The 19,414-nt window shown below is 31.9% G+C and overlaps 2 protein-coding genes across 2 annotated transcripts in view; one reads left to right on the top strand and one right to left on the bottom strand.

The window, feature by feature from the left end:
* Positions 1–19,414, bottom strand: part of LOC134845710 (superkiller complex protein 8-like) — a 201,083-nt gene that overhangs the window by 139,107 nt on the left and 42,562 nt on the right. The gene's annotated exons all lie outside the window — the stretch shown is intronic.
* LOC134845709 (uncharacterized) overlaps positions 12,588–19,414 on the top strand; it is a 41,208-nt gene continuing 34,381 nt past the window's right edge. Inside the window, exon 1 of the mRNA XM_063862760.1 lies at positions 12,588–12,648. The gene's annotated coding sequence lies outside the window, so the exon portion shown is untranslated. The remainder of the gene's footprint in view (positions 12,649–19,414) is intronic.

The following is a 19,414-nucleotide window of genomic DNA, read 5'->3' as shown; positions in this document are numbered from 1 at the left end:
TTGAAACCTGTGGTTTTCAACATTTGATGATGTTACTACAAATTAGGTTTGATGAGTATCGGTTGCCAGAATAAAAATTATAAACTAAACAAAAAGGAAGTCATTTCAGTCATAATTCAACCTAAACAAAATTTTCTTGGTTAAGAGAATAAAAAATTGTATATCATTATTATTCTTATTAAGTTAAATTCGACAAGGAAAGACATTAATTCTATCAGTTCATTGAGATTTTTAGGGAATTAAAGGAAAATCGCCAGTATTATATACGCAGATTTGGGTCAGTAATATGCTTTGTCAGTAAATCAAAAACGAAAAAAATTTGTTGAAAAATTACTGGATCAACGGGAAAAAAATTGTTCAAAAATTCCCAGTCATTTTCAAAAATGTTTCAAATTGTTTTGCAGAATTTTTTGAATTTTTCAAACTGGTTTTTTCAACACTGAGAAAGATTTTCGAGTTACTACTGAAAGGACTTTAATATGATATATCACTCGACCTATTCCGATTATTATTTGTGGTACCTGATTTTGGGTGGAAAGCAAAAATAAAAAACTAAAACACATCCAAATACAAAGTATCTCCACCTTTTTCAAATGGTCGAAACAATGAAAACTCACATTTTTAAAAAAGCGACAACTTTCTTGGCGCATAATTTAAAAAATGATTAAAATAACCCATAACATGAACCTAATATCTCATAAATCGATATTGTGGCTCAGGAAAGCTGAACTCTGTAGATTTGTGGAAAAAAATTCAAATTGAGGTTTGCAATATTTTAAATTAAACAATATGATATTTTAAACCTACTGAAAATCAACATGTTTTAAACTAATACACCCAAAAATTCTCAACATATTTGCGATTGTTATTTTTTTCTCGTGCAAACGTAATCACGTTCAATTTTAGAGTGTAAAAATTGTTATAACCAAATGTCTATATTGAATGCGTCCTCTCTATTTTTAGTTGATTAAAGTGAAATGCGACTTGTGTTCTCTGATGTCTGGGCTTCTAGGGGTTGGATGGAGCACCTAATCAGGTGGGGGCGAACAGAATTAGGGTAGTGATCAATGCTGGGTTTATGGTTTTGACTGGAATATAAATCGGCTATCTGAAGGCTGTCAAACGCACCACTTGGGCAGAATTGTGGGTTAAATTTAACCAAACCACTGCAGCCACGGCAGCGATTACCATAACTACAATTGAGGGTGGAAATAGCTGCCTACAATTCTAATTCTACCGGATAAGTCTACCGGTAAAATTAATAGAGGACACAAAATGTAAGGGGAATAAAGTAGCCGCCGTGGTCGACCGACCGCCGCCGCTGCCGCCGTAGCTCCACAATTTCTGGGTTCTCTTCTGGATTTCCAGCCGCCCACCCCTGCCCGATGTACCCCCGACTGAGATGAGAGCTGATTTGCATTATTTTCCGTCCGGCTATTTTATTTTGCGATATCGCATTTAACTATTAGCAGTAGTTAAACACAACAAACATTCAAAGTGACATCTAAATTAAAATGCGCTGAAAAAACGCCAGAGTCTCTGTACAGTAAATTTGCATCTTAGCCAGCACCATTTTCGATATTTTACTTAAATGCCACAGCAAGAAAACAAGGCCAAAAAACGCAAAAGCATCGGTTGTCTATTTAAATTTTACCAATTAAAAAAAATTAAAAATTTCCTACTGGCAGAAAAAAAATCCACTTGTACTGTTTTTAGTTTTTATTTTAATATTTTGAAGAACAAAAACTTTCACATTACATTATCAATGTGTAAACTAAAATTGTGGCAGCTTTTTACATTTCTTTATTCCTGAAACCTCGATTATACTTCCTATTTGTAAAAATAGATTGAAAGAGAAATTTTAGTTTATTTGAGTTTTGATGAAAAAAATATCATCAGTTTGTGTCTCATATTTGTATTGAATTGTCAGTCATTTTCTGATTTATTCGCATGCCCTTCATTTTCAAAATTGTTTAACGGCATTTTGGCCGATTTTTTGGCTACCGCCTTTCATTTTTTGCCATAAATAGTTGGAAAAGTGTAAATGTAGGAAAAATTAACGATCAATGGTGGATCAATATCCCTCCTCAATCAATTTTTCCCTATTCTTTATGTGCTTTGATTATTTACAGCCTCCTTCTTGTCTTTAAGCCCATTTGAGAAGAAATTGGTTTGCTGTGAGTACTTTTTTCATTATTTATCAAAAAAGTCAAAAACTGAAATAACTTCTTAGCACAGGTAAGAGTTTGACGTCTAATGTCAATCACTAAAGCGATCGAGATCTACCAAAGCATAAAGAGAGTACAGGAAGTTAAAAATTTTCTGTTCAATGCAGTCTGCCATAGTGAATAAGCAGCACAGAAAGTTCCGATTAGCGACTTTTCAGTGCAATGTACCAAAAGAAACATAGAAACACGCTTAAAAGCCAAAATTCAAATATGAACACCTGCTCGTTAAGAAAATTGGTTACTTGTTGCTGCTCGAACAAAACTAGTTTGCAGTTAGTTTTTTATAATCATCTGAATTGGAGATATGCCATATTTCTAGGAATTTCGAAACTCCTAAAATTCCTTGTAGCGCCTTTTTGGAAACAAAAACTTTAAAAAATAAAAAAAAGCAAAAAAAAAAATGAAAAAACGTTTTTTTTTTGCTAATCTGGAAATTTCTGATTTGCATACTTTAAAATGACCGTCGAGTATGCCTAAATTCTATTTTTTCGTTCAAACTTTTTATCACACCACGACTATAATAACGACTATAGTTTGAAAAAACTTTTTTGATGTAATTTTAAGAATATTGTCGAAACATTCTGTGCTACCTGCACAGTAACCGGCTACCCTTGTTTTCCTTGGACTTTTTTATTGCTTAAGAGAAAAAGTCGGAAGAAAGGGGCTTAATCATTAAAAATTACCTAAATTGATTAAAGTCCGTAAAAATGTTATAATCAATATCTCAAAATTTGAAGGCGGTACCTCATTTGACTCATCGTGATGGTTCTTTTATGGGTTAAAATCTAATCTGCCTTAAACTTTCCAGCCCCCTCCGAGTATGATCGGAACGGATATTGATTAGTCTACAGAAAAATTGCAATGTTTTCTAGCAGTGAAAGGGCTCAAAAACCAAAATGCTGAAATATTTTTTTGTCTCATTTTTTCTGCACAACATGTGAGCAAAAACAATCAGCCTCAGGAAAATAAATTTTTCAAGCACAACATAGTTTCTAACACCGTTCTCATTTTGTTAACAAAATTAAGTAGAAGAAGAGTGTTCGGATGTCAGGGCAAAACCTTGAATGTTTCTTCTGCCCCTTATTCCATATCAAATACTTTTTGGGAAAAGAAAACATTAGAAAACTATGAAGTTTGGACAAGATCAAAAATCAAATGTAAACAATTCTTCCGTACAAATTAATACGACTGATTAGCTAGATTCATTTAAATTCGGACCGATTTTTTGTGCGGGATAATTCGCCATGCATAAATAATTTGCGTTACGCTTTCAGCAATATGCATAAAATCTTCAAAGCACGCATAAGTTAGTCCAAAGCATGGCCAAATTGGCAACTTTCAAACCGCCAAAATTTTACAAAAGTGAATGGAGGCAGGCAAAAAAAATTCTACGTTGGAACACAAGGAGTCGATGATTTCAATGGGGTATAAAAATTGTTTCCAAAAACTTTTAGATTGTGGCATAATTGCGAGGGTATTTGATTTTTTTCAGCTATAATGAAACAAGACGTTTTTTTGTATGCTGCGAAAATATGAAGCTGCTCTGAAGCTGTGAGCATGAATGATTATGAATATAAGGTTTGTGTCATGGTCTAAGAGTTTTTTTCTATACTTTTCTAATTTCACTGGCAGTGATCCAAACTTGGTAATTAACAAACAAAGTTGTTTTTGAGCTTACTTCTATGAGACGCTTATTATTAAACATGGGCATCTTCATTGACAATTTACTTTGTTTTATAACTCATTAGGGCATGACATTTCTAAGGCTATCTTAAGGGTACTGAAAGTTTTTGTAATTCGAAAATGTAGTTATACATACAAGGAGTAAAAAAAGACTGCTCATATATCAGCACAAAGCTCTCAATGTTACGAATGCCCGTAATTGGTATCAAATAGCTGTTAAAAAAAATTATAATGTTGAAACCATCGATTTTGGACAAATCATGAGTGAAATTATTTAATGCGACCGATTAGCTTGTCTCAATTTATTTAGGAACATTTTTGTTGTGCAGGATAGTTTGCCGCGCACAAATAAATCGAATTTCAGCTTCATAGTAAAAATTTTTTTGGCGCGCATTAATTAGTCTAGAGTATGGCCAAATTGGCAGTTTTCAAGCTCCCAGATCTTTGCGAAAAATGATTGGAGGTAAAGTATCTTTTTACAATTAATTTCAAGGAGTCGATATCTTCAATGGGTTTCAAAATTTTTGTTAAAAACCATTATTCCAATCGCCAAAAAATTACTGAATAAAAAAATCACCATTTTTGAGTTTTTCTTTTAGAGTATTTGTTAAAATTAGAGGACATCAACAATAATTATGTCAAAATTGGGTTGATTAAAATATCGCTAAGAATGGCTGATGTTTATCCAATTATACGGAAAGCAATAAATAAATTGTTTTCTTAACATCGGAAAATCGGAATTTTATTAGTTGAACACGGAACTCGGTTAAAATGCCAATAAAGTGGTTTGCTTAGTTAACCCATACGACATTTTTTTACTTCGTTAAGAAAAACAATGTTCATGCTGATGATAAGTTGTTTGCAAATTTTTAGTGAATGAAAACTTTGGTGTACTAATTTTTAAAAATTTGTCTTGTAAAGAGGAAACAATTGCAAAATGATAGAAAATTTGAAATATCTACAAGCAATAGAAGAAAAAGGCGAGTATACGAATATACGAGTATACAGACGAGTGTACAAATTTTACTGGTGAGAGTTTTTTTAAATTTAGAATATGTTTTAAAACGGAAATGAATGACAACAAAATTGCAACAAAAAGACAAAGTAGAACAAAAACCTATTTTAATTTTTTTTTGAACGTACACTTTAACTCTTAGTTATTAAATACACTGATGATTTAGGTAATTTGTTTAACATAATATTTGATTTCCTTTGGTTTTTAAGCAAAAATTTTACAAGTTTCCATTTATTTGTAATGTGCTGGATGGCGCTAACTGATAATTGAACACGGGATATGATTTTCAGTAATCTTATGCTTTCAAAAAGCAATGTCAAAATTTATTTACAATTTTGTAAATTTTTTATCCTTAATATTTCCGTCTGAATCTGGAATTCAGCTGTTGTTTGAAATCTTGAAAGTTCGACTTCAGATTTGATACATGTATGTAGCCGATTAAAGAACACTTATTTCACAGATTAGGTTTGACGAATTTGGTGGTTAAGATACCGAAGCCCATTTGCATCTAATTTACCACCTGTACCAATCACTAATCGATACTCCGCCTTGGGTGAGAAGAAAACTTATCACTTTACAGACCAAAATTTAACTCCCCAACAAATCTATTCACTCAAAGTTTTTATCATTTGTGTTCTTTTTCCTCTCTAATTCAATATTTTCAATTCTCTGATGCAGATTCAAAAATAAACCAAAGTGATTAACTTGACACTTCACAAAGAACAAAGTTGTTAAGCATGTTAAATGTCAAGTAAATTCAATTTACTTGAGCACAAATAATCCTTCAACTTTTTCGCGGAAGCTGAAGAAAAAGTGGCTTTGATAAGATAAAAAATCAACGCTAGTTTTCCGTTGCATTCTGATGTCTGCCGTGTTACATGAGGATCAACACTCTTAATGACGATTGATAACATCCGAAGGTAACATAATCAGCAATATCTGTGGTCTGTGGCTAAATTTTAATCTTTCTCAATTTTTCAGAAGATAATTCAACGAAAGCGTCAGCATTTTGAAATCCATATATCCGCACTTGAATATAAAAAATTCAAAAAAAAATCAGTTCAAAAAATACTAAAAATTGGCTTTTTGAGCTTTTTTGAGAACCTTGAGCAAAAAAAAAACGTTTTTTTAATAGTTTTTGATTAGACCAGCCCTTTTAATTGCTTTTTTAAAATCATTTTTATCATTCGCTTTGTTTAAAAATTCAGGGTTGGTTGACCAAAAAATATGTTAAAAAATAAGGCGAAAGGAGGATGATTTGCAGGAAACCAAAATGCGCCCTTCAATCTGCCCTGTATCCGCTGCATATGTTTCATATAAGAATTTGATATATGTTGAATTGATTATTCTAATTAGTCAAATAAATGACAAGTTACTGCATGCGTATTAAGAATATTCGATTCTTTTCTAATAAACCTGCCTGTTCCCATTTTTGTGTCATTAAAAGAAACACTTGCAATTATTTGAAGGGTGGAGACAAAGGCAATAAAAAAGAAATTTATTCCGGCTCATTATTGGAGCCAGACATCTAGCTTCTAGATAAACTCAGCGGTTCAAGTGGTATGGTTCTTTATGCAAATAGGGCGGCAGTGGCTTTGATGGATCTACCCAGTTGCTGCAATCCGCCCTGTTTCCCTTATTACGCAACTTATCTGGCCTTAGCTGTTTGCAGTTGCCGGCTGAAAAATTTTCAGCACGAATATCAAGCGGACCATAACTTGCTTTTGAGTTGAGTTTATTTGGGAGCCAATCGGTGATTCAAAATTGTTAGTTCCGCAATTTGAGTGAAATAACGATAAAATTTAGCTTTAGTTACTACTATTCCAAAAACAAAGTGGCGTGAATGTTCCAGAAAAAGCGGATCTTTTTTTGTGGAAAAACAAAAATAAACGAGGAAAGACAACAGAGTTCGTTAGAACACACCAATTTTTTTCTACGTGTTCAATGATGATTGTTATCCAAAGTCATTTTCTTCTTACTGACAAAAAATCTGAAGATTTAATGAGAAACTATGTATTTGAGAGTTTTCTGGAAATTTAAACCAAATCTAGAAATTTTTGATTAGTTTTGACTCAACTCTGGTTGGATTTTTTAGGCAAGCGAACTTGAATTTTTTTTGATAATGGGACAAAATTTATTACCAGATTATTATACTGGAAATTACTTTTATTATTAAATTGCGAACTTTTTTTTAAAATTCACTCAAATAGCGGTGATTTAATGCGAGATGCAGATATCTCAGACCACCCCTTCCAATCAGGGATTCGACCCCCTGCCGACAAAAAAAGGGTCTCCCCTTTGTACAATTTTGAGATATCCATTTTTAGCTGACTGACCTTAGAATTTTTCTAATGGCGTCTTGGGCGCCAACATATACTTATCTTAAAGGAAGAGAGCGCGCCAAAAGAAAATGCAAATTTTTGGTCAAAAAATTTCAAAAAGTGTCTAAAAATTTCTTTTTTTTTGGCCTGATTTTTCAAAAATTTGCCTGCGGCGCAGACAATTTGGTCAAAATGGGGTCTTTATAATGATTTAGGAGAGCCCGGAAAATCAAATTCGTCGACCTAAGCAAATGTTCGACAAAATTTTCGAAAATTTATCCCTCCAGAAAATCCTTGATCCTCCCCTGTCTCAGACCATTTAAACAAAACTGAAAAAAGTCTCGAGCAGGAGCGGATTATTTCAGAGGAGGCGATGGGGGCGGAGAGAAATTGCTCTATAGATCCGAATTTTTAGGAGTGGATGAAGGTACTTCAGACTCTTATATAGTTCGCGATGATTTTTTTTGTTTTTTTTTAGGAAGAGTCGAAAATTTGATCAGGCTGAAATTTATTTTTTCGAGGCTCGACTTTCGATTTCGTTTTGAAATCAGTTCATTTCCTTTGTTAACAGGAAAGCAAACTCCACTACTGAACAGCAAAAGTGTACAGGTCACAATAAACCTGATCTACTTCTAATCAGCGAAATTAAAATTTTTCCAATTGATCCATTTTTCTCAAATTGAGTTGTTTTCATCAAAAAAGCGTCTACCATAAAGTGTTATAAAAATTCCCAGAACCATTAAGCCATATAAATATTTTTTCAAATTTGGAAAGGTGAAATTTTTAAGAAACTAGTCAGTTTTTCTTCTGTTTACTTGCGTTCAATTACTCTTTTCCAACTGTCTGTTGGCTATGTTCTTATATTTAAGCAAACTAACATGCCCAATTGTCAGCTTCCCAAAGCTGCCCAAAACCTCTGAAGACTCCTTTTTTAAGACCTGCGCACATGTTTAAGCATTCAAAGTTGATCACTTCTAAGTATGAGGAAAGGTGAAGGTTCCTTCTGAATCGTTTCATATATTCCTAGTAACCATTCGAATCAAAACATTGTTTACAACCAAAAGCCATTCAAATAGTGTTACATGTCTTCGAAATAATTCTCATACTTTCTTTTTTCGACAGCTAAAATCAAAACGTGAAAAAAATTGTTGTTCCGACCATTGAAAATAGAGAAGAATTTTGTATTCGTAAGTTTTATGATTTTTTTCCTCAGGTACCCCAAAAAATCATCGGAACTGGTTAAAAGATATATCAAATTAAAAGCCCTTCCAGAAGAAATTCGAATTATTTAGAGAAAAAAATCCCAGTGTTGAGAAAAACCTGTTTGAAATTTATAATTTTTTGTCTAAGTTCGAGCGAGCCAGATGAGCGAGCCACAATTTCTTGTTGTTCAACCAAAAATTTTATAGCAAAAACTCATCGTAATGAGTGGAGTGGGGGTATGGTGGTATATCATTTTGAGGCTCTTTCAGCTTCGCTTCAAACGACGCTGAAAAATTTCAAAATGTTGTCCCAGTGTCGAGAACCGGTTTGGAATTTTCGAGTTTTAATTTAAATTTGAGCAAGAAAAACAAGCGAGCAGGCTTTTTATAAAAAGATAAGCCAAAAAACCTCAGTTTAGCCCCAGTAAAAGTGTCTCAAAAAATATTTTTTGCTATCATGGGAACAAAAAAAACTTCAAAATTAAAAAAAAAATTGCAAAAAAATGAAAATAGTTTTTAGAAATCTATCACACAACTCAAAATTCGACACAAAATTGAAAATAAAATCATGAAAAAGTTTCATAGATAATTTTTTAGTATATTTGAAAACTTTTGTGCTTATTTACAGCAACCGGTTAGCTTTGTTTTTCTTCGCCTGTTGTTTTCTAATGTAATTTTATGTTTATCGAAAAAGTACATGTATGTTTTTTTTGGTGTTTAAATTTCTCAAAAGAAAAACAGGTGCTTCTTATCTTTAGTGTTTTTATTAAGCAAAAAATATGATTTTTTAAAAGATTTTTTAAAAAAATCCTTAACTTTTCAATGAAACAAAAAAACCGTAGGTGTGTTTGAATACCCGATTATATATTCAAACATGATTACTTATATAGAAGAAAAGTACATAGCAAAAGCAGTAAATAAACATTAACGTATTCATACTCGTTAAGTGAGTATAGACAATTATTATTTTCACCAATCAAAATTGACATTACAAACCAAACATACAAAATAAATAATTAATTAAATAATTTCGCTAAATTGCACAATAAGCCACATATACACTGGATTTTTTGCTGTTTGCATCTGTATAACATAATTTTAGGCAAAATCAGAAAACAAAAAAAAAACAAATTTCAAATTTGTTTTAGCTATTTTCACTATTTGTGTTCGATTATGTTTCGAGCTTGTGTTTGAGTAGGTTTCGATATAGTTTTGACTATATTTCGATGTTGTGTACCAATATATTTAAAAATTGTGATTGACTATTTTTCGTCAAATTTTTCAACTAGGTTTCAATTTTGTGTTCGACTATGTTTCGATTTTGTTTTTGGCTATGTTTCAACCACACTATCTGTTCGCTTGTTTGTTTGACTATGGTTCTAAATGGTGTTCGACTATGTTTTGACCTTTTTTCGTGTTCTACTATAGCTTTTAGCAAATTTATCGGACAACGCTTTAAATTTTTGAATTAATTCTGATCTTGAGACTGTGAAATGGCGTTAAATTTGTAGTCCTATTTTCAAAACTGCATTTGAACTGTCAAAAATGCAATGAAAAAAAAATTTTGTGCTTTTTCGGAAAATTTTATTTTTGCCTCATTTCAAAAACACAATTGAAAAAGTTTTTATTCGGCAACAATATGCCATGCAATTGTTAGAGCAAAAAACAACAACGCATCAAACGCCGACAAAAAGGCAAACGCGAACATTTTTAGCTATTGTAGCAGGGAAAAAAGTGGCAGTTTAGTCCTATATATTCAACTTAATTTAAACTTGATCGTCCCGAGTATTTCAAAATTTTAAAAAATTGTCCGATAATTTTTTTATAGCTACATGTTTCGAACACACTTTGTGTTCGACTTAGTGTTCGACTATTTTTCGAAATTGTGCTTGACTGAAAGGTCTGTTTTCGACCTCGGATTTTGAATCAAACAACTTTCGTGTGTTTGACCGAATTCGGTCGGGACATTAATCGAACACCTCGACCTGGGCTATCATCGGTTGTGTAATCATTTACTTTACAAAACGCGCAAAACAATTGAAAAAAATTAAAAATTGATTTTTCTTTACTTTGGTGACTTCGTTGCATTGATGGCTCTTGTTTGAACACTGTACTATTTGCACAGCGACCAGCTATTCTTGCTTTTATTTTTTGTCGTAAGTGTAATAAAATACATTTAGCTTATTTGTTAGTTTTCAATAGAACCTAAAATTTGCTCTTGTCAAAATTTGTTGTTTGTTTAGTCTGCAATACGGCTGTTTAATTGAATTTAATACTAAAACATTAAGTGGCAGTTTAGTCCTAAGAAATTCCGTAGAGTAAGTGTTTTTTCTTGAGATCCTTTTTCCCTTACAATTTAAGCAATTTTTCGGCGAAATACTGCATGGTGACGAACGACAGAAATTGCACAACTTCTAATCAAGTGTTTTTTTTTACAATTGGAAACTGACAACTGTATTCTAAAGCGCATAGAATCAGTTTTTGTTAGGGAGTTGTTGGCTCTGACTGTTTCCATTATTTCGCTCTGTGAAAGGTCTAAACTATTTTTCCTGTTACACGCAGTTGGTTTGTCCTGAAATTTGTTATTGTATCTCTTAAACAACTTCCCGGAGAATTTATGATCGCAGAAATCAAATAGCCTGTTGTCAACTAAACTTTTGAAAGTTTCTTTTCGTAATTGGGTATATTCGTAATTTAACTTGATTCAATGGTCAAATTTGACATTTGGTGGACTTCTATTTCAGTGTCAGCACAATGTTTCGAATAGCTGGTTGTTGCTATAAAATGGAATTTAAAGTAGACGAAAATTGCTGTAATGACTTTAAAAATAGTTGGGAAAAGTTCTTGGCGGATTTGTTGGACTGGGTGAAGAAATATAAGAAAATGAGTTGCGAAAAAGAATAAAACGAGAGGTGAGTGTCAAATGAAATTAAATTGCAACTTTTCACGTCTAATGGCCAAACGGGAGGGCCTTTCTGGCCACACTATTTTAATACCATTTCGCAATGAGATTGCGCCTATTTCCATCCTAAATACCAGCTCTCTCTATATATATGTATATATCCATACCCCCACCCCCTTTTCTTTTTTTCGTTTCTTTTCTTTTCTTTTCTTTTCTTCTTTATTTCTGCTTTCTTTCTTTTTCTAGCTCAGAAATCTCTTCGCCTAATTTTAGCCCAACTCAATACCAGAGCCCAATTGCTAGTTAGCCCAATGAGGAGAGGAGAAGGAGGAAAGCAGAAACTGGTCAGTTTATTTGTTGGTCCTGTGTCCTTACTTTACTTTGTGAAAAATACTCTCTTATACTTCTTATTATTCTTATTACTGTTCTTATTCTACCTACCTGTTTCTTCACTGCTCATTCTATTTCTTCACCTATTTCACTCGGGGCATTAGAGAGAATTAGCACAAATATCAATTCGAATAAATAGCTTCCTGTTTTTCCACCGCTCATCCCATTGATACCCACCCGCCCGCCCAACCGCCCGCCAACTCAACACTTTATTACCAGTCTTACCATCACAACCCTTAACTTGTTTACACTTTTGTTCAACAAGATATGAAATTTCTAAATGTGATTTAGGGAAAACTAAGTAAGCAAACATAAGAGTATTTCAAATAAAGGTTCCCGCCTCTTCGTTCCTTATATGTCATTTTACCAGAGAATTAGAAAAGAAAAACAAAAAGAACTTAATTTATTGAGATTTAGAAAGGGTTCGATTAAATCCAGAAAACCTTATGGCAAGAGCTTGTCAATTATTTTAAGGACGCACAAGCTAATTTCAAAGATTTAATAGAAAAAAAACAGTTTTTGAACTTGATGAACCTTACTTAAACGCAGTTATCATTGTGTTTATCTTGGTTTAAAGTTTTAAGAAAACGATTAAAAGATAATTAAGAAAGCGAAATCATTTGCTTAAATCTTGACGCAGTTATGGTGCTGTAGTAAAGTTGAGCTTCCGAAATGGAGGATAATTTATTCCTAGGATTACTTCCATTACGTCACACGACAAGTACCATTTATCGTCATGTCCTGAAGATGATCACATTTTGTTCACTCCAACTTACTTCACATCTCTCAAGTGCAGATTAGTTGCAAATGGACGGAAGCATCGTTCTTTTATTACATTCAACCCTGTGATTATTTAAGTTCAAAACTACAAAAGACAATTCATTTTAAATACCCTCACTCCGCACAGGTATGATTCAATATTAGTATTTTAATTGAGAGAGTTGCTAGAACTTTGGCCATGAAAAAGTTTTTTTTCTCGTTGATTATGAAATACTTCAATGGCCGAAAAGCTATTTTTTATTTAACGATTCGTTTTTTGGTTTCATCCAACCATCTTCAAGTAGAATTATAGCTCATAGTAATTTCACAAAGCTTAAAGTTTTTCTATTCACGTAGGTTTTAATCCTGCAAAACTTTACAAGAAGCCATCAGTTTACTCGCGATTTTTTAGATATAAAAATCCTCAATTCTATATTCTTTTTAAGCAAAAGGCGATGATAATAATTTTCAAACTGATCAAAGCGATTTTCTTAATCAACCAAATCTGATAAATAATGATATAGTGAGATTAGTTATTACATTAGTTAGAAGATTGTTTGATTTTTCTTGAGACAAAAAAATTACAAAAATAACTTTATGCTACTTGTTTTTACGGGTCTTTTCGGTTGATCGACCTCCTAAATGATCAAAAATGCGTAGAAAAAATTTTTTTTCAAATCTGAATTGGTATTGTAGAAAAATAGACAAATGCTAAAAATGAAATTGGAGCAGGCAAATTTGAAGCAACATAATGCTAAATGGCTTCAAGTTTGTCGTTTTCAAAAACAATGTTTGACAGTTTCTCCCCATTAAATTGACCAAAAGTGAGTCAAAAGAGATTCTCTATTGTCGTTTGTTTTAAATTTTCTTATTTCTTGGATTGATGTCTATGCAAAGCAGATAGAGAGAGAGAGAGAGAGAGAGAGAGAGGGTGAGGGCAAAAACGGTTTTTCTGTTTTGGACTGTTGGAAATGTCAGTTTGGTCTACCTAAAAACAAAAACGACAGCACTTTCATTTTTTTTTAGATCAGCGCACGTCTGTGGGCATCAAAACAAGCAGCAGGATTATTAAAGAAATCGCTGTCTTTTGTATGATTTTAAAATTTGAGCTTTATGTATATCCATTTGGGGGTATAATCGAATATGCCGTGTTTACTGACTGAATCTTTCAAAAAATAATTTATAAATCAGACTTTCAAAAAAACTGAGAAACATAAATACTACGAGTAGTAATTTTATCAAGAACAACTTTTACAAAAAAGTTTTGACAGTTTGGACGGGCGTGCTTGCATTATCCTATTTGAGGCTAGATTTTTCTGGTCTAATCATGAAAAACTTCTGAACAAAAATTATTTTTGTGTGGCAAAATTTTCCCGCACTCATAATTAATTGACCGTTCTAAATCCGTCAAAATACGACTCAAGTTTCAGTATTTACTTTTCGATATTGATGATCCAAATTTTATAACTTACTAAAAAAACTTTTACCAAAATTATACGAGACTGGTTAAGAGTGGTTGGAACATTCATGGCTTTGCATCCAATCTTGTTGTTCCAACTTTCGTAACAAAGTAACGGAAAATTTGTGTTGGGGGTTAGTTTTTTTTCTTCAGGCAAGTTTCGACTTTTTAACTAGCAAATTTTGACAAAAATTTTTATGTCATTCAAAAGCTGTTGTTGTCTTGAGCTCAAAATCGAAAAATATTTCACCTGTGCTCATTTTTTGTGAAGTTATGGGTGTTCAAAGGTTACCATTTTGGCCAAAAAGGTACAATTAACGCGCGATATAATTAGCGTTAATAACTCATAAGCAGAGATTTAATCCGTCTTATAAATCGTTCCAAAATGGTTAAACGAAGCTTATTTGCCATATTTGAGTTGTTACTAGGAGCAAAATTTATCACTTTGAATTGTATATGGCTTGTGGGGAAATGATTTTCTGTTTAATGCGTTTAATTTTTTCATGTTATTACTTCTCCATAGAACTTGAAAGGCAGAGAAAACATTCAGGGATTTTAAAGCACCCTATCTATATACAATAACTACTTCTCGAGTTTTCAATCAGTATGTCTACTCTGAATACAAGTTTATTTTCAAATACGCGAGCTGAGCTTTTCGCTTCATTAAAATCGGCTCTTAAAAAGATGCTGAAATAACTCTTAATTCGAAGCTCACTTTAAATTATATTATTAAAATGGAAATATATTGATAAAAAAATTTATTTTTAAAAACTGTCTCATTTTCTCAAATTAGCTCTACAAAATTTGAAAATGATATATAACAATTTCAAATTAATTATTTTTTTTTGGTTTCAACTAGTTATAAACTAGCGTTCTTATTGGATGAACGTCAATTCTGAGACTCGAATTTTAAAATTCTTTAAAATTATGAGCTCAGAAGAAAACAAGAAAATTATCTTAACAAATTTTCTGAAATACGACAAATACCAACATCCAAGTCTCGAGTGCTAATAGAGAACTGTTTGGTAGAAAAACCTACTAAAGTGAGCAAAAAATAATTTTAAAAAATTCATCGAAAGAGTTATCGCTTTTTCAGCAATAAAATTGTTCAAAAAATGTTGAATCGAAAACACAAAAACACAGAACATACAAAAACGGCAATCAACATTTTCAAGCTAGAGCTAATTTTGTGGAAAGCGAGTTTGGAAAAAACAAAAACAGTTGTCATAAATTCATTTTGAAACAACTTCGGTGTGCGCAAAAATTCGCCGGGCGAAAGTTCGCCACGCAAAAAAAATCGTACACGACTTTCGGCATCATAATTAAATTTCCAAAGCGCGCATCAATTTTTTCAAACTATGGCCAAATTGGCACTTTACAAACCACCAGATCTTTTAAAAAATGATTGGAGGCAAAATATTTTTTGCTCCGAATTTCTTAACGAAAGTAACGGAATATTTGTTCTCGGGTGGGTTTTTTTTCTTCAGACAAATTTCGATTTTTAACTAGCCATTTTTGACAAAATTTCTTCATATCATTCGAAAACTAGTGTTTTCCTGAGTTTAAATTGGAAAAGATATTTCACCTATGAGCATTTTTTGTAAAGTTATAGGGGTTTGAAATTGCCATTTTGGTCAATTTGGGACACTTAACGCGCGATATAATTCGCGCTATTAACGCGTAAGCTACATTTAATCCGTCTCAAAAATCGTTCCGAATTGGTTCAAGGAAGCTTATATGCCATATTTGTTTTGTAAATAGGAGCAAAGTCTATCACTTTGTACTAAATATGACGTGTCGGGGATGTTTTCACAAAAATTTTCAAATAAAAAAAACTTTAAATTTTGTTTTATTACATTTAAATTTTTTATGTTTTTACTGCTCCATAAACCTTAAAATGCAGTCGGAAAATTCAGGCGTATGATTAGTCTTCAATATCTTAGTGTTACTAGCCATTATTGGAACACTAGGGGATCTAACTCGTACAACTTTGTCATTATCAATATTGTAAAACAATTGATTGAATGACATTAGGAACAAGGATTCGGCGTAAAGGAAAAACGAAAGTGATTCTAATCAAGTAGCACAGAACGTATCAGCTATTCGTATAAATTGCTGTGATGAGAGATTTTATCAAACGCGTAGATAAGTAGCGACTTAGGCGTAATATAAAGCAGTTGTATTTGAACAATAAATAACAAACAAAAGATTAAAAACCGAATTGAAAAAAAACTCCCTATTTATTTTTTGCTAAAAAGTGTATTTCAACTGTTATTGTTAAGAAGAAGAGCTAAATGAAGCCTCTAAAACTGGTTTTTGTGGAAATAAAAACGTTTTGTACCGCTCGGAGAAAAATTTTTTCGTTCATAACACTTTCTCCCTTGCTTTACTTGCTCGAAGTTAGACTAAACCATGAAAGTTTGCAAAACTCCATAAAAGTTTATGCTTGGGGTAGTTTTTTATTTTGTCACTTTACTGCGATAGAAATAGTCGTTTTTAACAAAAAAAATTAAAGTCTATTGAAGATATCGCAAATTTTCATGGTTTAGTCTAACTTCGAGCAAGTAAAGCAAGGGAGAAAGTGTTATGAACGAAAAATTTTTTCTCCGAGCGGTAGAAAGCGTTTTTTTTCCATAAAAACCAGTATTATGCAAACTTCCATAAAAGTGTATGCTAAATAAAAGTGACTAAATAAAAAACTACCCCAAGCATAAACGTTCCTCATTTCTTTGAAATTCGGAACAATAATTACTCAAAGCTTAACAGACGTATGAAATAAAATAGAAACGATTGTCTGTTTGTTATTAGAGTACTCCTAACTGGATGAATTGAATTTCTGTATGCAGACAAACATCCATTTTGTGCGGGACATGTCTAAATGTATTTTAAAATTTGTAAAAATAAATGAGGAAAAGGAGGACAAACAAGGCGAATAGTTGTAAATCAGTGACTTTACATTTCATTTGTAGTACTTTTCCATTAGATATCAAAAATTAAAGATGCGAATATTCTGACTTTGACTAAAAACTCCCCAAAAATTAAAATTTCTGAAGCTTATTAGACAGCCTAAAGTGATACAATTGTGAAAGTATATATTGTTTTGTTTTTTGTAAAACACAAGAAAATTAAAAATTTATGACACAGTTTTTAAACCAAAGACAATGAAATTTTATCAAGCATCAATTGACAAGTTTTTATTGATTAAGAGTAGAATGAAAGAAATTGGCTTCCTTCAAAACAATAATAGATAATAGTATCTCAGGATAATGGTAAATAATAAAGGATCTTAACCAATTTTAGGATGAGGACTTTTATGGTAAGCAATTCAATGTTTTTTTTTGTTTTGAATATTTCAATATTTTGAACAATGTAGACAATTTTAGGTACCGCCGAAAAAGGACACGCAGCTATATATAGTAATTTATAATTTACGCTATAATTAATAGCTTATTTAAAAACGATGATCAGTGTTTCGAATTTATAAAATTCGCTACCATAGTTTTTTCAAAACTGATCGGTGTTGCCCTATTTCCATAAATTAAAGCTTATTTTGATCACAATTCTTTTCTTTATGTCAAATTTCTATATAAAAAATACAGACATTTCAACTGAAAAGCACCAAAATGAATCATTCAATTTTTTTTAAAAACCATTTTTTTGCAATGTTAACCGTGAACACATGAACCATGAAGCGAAATTTCAGTTCCTTAGGTTCTTAGGCGTTGGGGCGTAAAAATGACTTAAAAGAATTGCTACATTTCTATGCTTAAAATAAATTTAAAATTTTTCTTTTTAAACGATTCATCACTCATTGATTCTCCAACTCAATGATAAATCAAACCGGTCAAACCAGCAACCAAATTAATTGAGAAAAACTGTGAAAGTCGAATTGTTTTTTTTTTCAAATTCTTAAAAGTTTTTTTTGCAAATCATAGTTTCAACCGCATATTTGATTGGAATGAAAATTCAGAAATTTTAATTTTTTCATTCAAGAATTGAACTAAAAGACCATTTTTTGAAAAGATATTTCACCTATGAGCATTTTTTGTAAAGTTATAGGGGTTTGAAATTGCCATTTTGGTCAATTTGGGACACTTAACGCGCGATATAATTCGCGCTTTTAACGCGTAAGCTACATTTAATCCGTCTCAAAAATCGTTCCGAATTGGTTCAAGGAAGCTTATATGCCATATTTGTTTTGTAAATAGGAGCAAAATCTATCACTTTGTACTAAATATGACGTGTCGGGGATGTTTTCACAAAAATTTTCAAATAAAAAAAACTTTAAATTTTGTTTTATTACATTTAAATTTTTTATGTTTTTACTGCTCCATAAACCTTAAAATGCAGTCGGAAAATTCAGGCGTATGATTAGTCTTCAATATCTTAGTGTTACTAGCCATTATTGGAACACTAGGGGATCTAACTCGTACAACTTTGTCATTATCAATATTGTAAAACAATTGATTGAATGACATTAGGAACAAGGATTCGGCGTAAAGGAAAAACGAAAGTGATTCTAATCAAGTAGCACAGAACGTATCAGCTATTCGTATAAATTGCTGTGATGAGAGATTTTATCAAACGCGTAGATAAGTAGCGACTTAGGCGTAATATAAAGCAGTTGTATTTGAACAATAAATAACAAACAAAAGATTAAAAACCGAATTGAAAAAAAACTCCCAATTTATTTTTTGCAAAAAAATGTATTTCAACTGTTATTGTTAAGAAGAAGAGCTAAATGAAGCCTCTAAAACTGGTTTTTGTGGAAAAAAAACGTTTTCTACCGCTCGGAGAAAAATTTTTTCGTTCATAACACTTTCTCCCTTGCTTTACTTGCTCGAAGTTAGACTAAACCATGAAAGTTTGCAAAACTCCATAAAAGTTTATGCTTGGGGTAGTTTTTTATTTTGTCACTTTACTGCGATAGAAATAGTCGTTTTTAACAAAAAAAATTAAAGTCTATTGAAGATATCGCAAATTTTCATGGTTTAGTCTAACTTCGAGCAAGTAAAGCAAGGGAGAAAGTGTTATGAACGAAAAATTTTTTCTCCGAGCGGTAGAAAGCGTTTTTTTTCCATAAAAACCAGTATTATGCAAACTTCCATAAAAGTGTATGCTAAATAAAAGTGACTAAATAAAAAACTACCCCAAGCATAAACGTTCCTCATTTCTTTCAAATTCGGAACAATAATTACTCAAAGCTTAACAGACGTATGAAATAAAATAGAAAAGATTGTCTGTTTGTTATTAGAGTACTCCTAACTGGATGAATTGAATTTCTGTATGCAGACAAACATCCATTTTGTGCGGGACATGTCTAAATTTATTTTAAAATTTGTAAAAATAAATGAGGAAAAGGAGGACAAACAAGGCGAATAGTTGTAAATCAGTGACTTTACATTTCATTTGTAGTACTTTTCCATTAGATATCAAAAATTAAAGATGCGAATAT

This window comes from Symsagittifera roscoffensis, chromosome 5 (assembly GCF_963678635.1).
Source record: "Symsagittifera roscoffensis chromosome 5, txSymRosc1.1, whole genome shotgun sequence".
Lineage (NCBI taxonomy): Eukaryota > Metazoa > Xenacoelomorpha > Acoela > Convolutidae > Symsagittifera > Symsagittifera roscoffensis.
The sequence above is the reverse complement of the archived record's forward strand: the minus strand, read 5'-3'. Positions and strand labels throughout refer to the sequence as shown.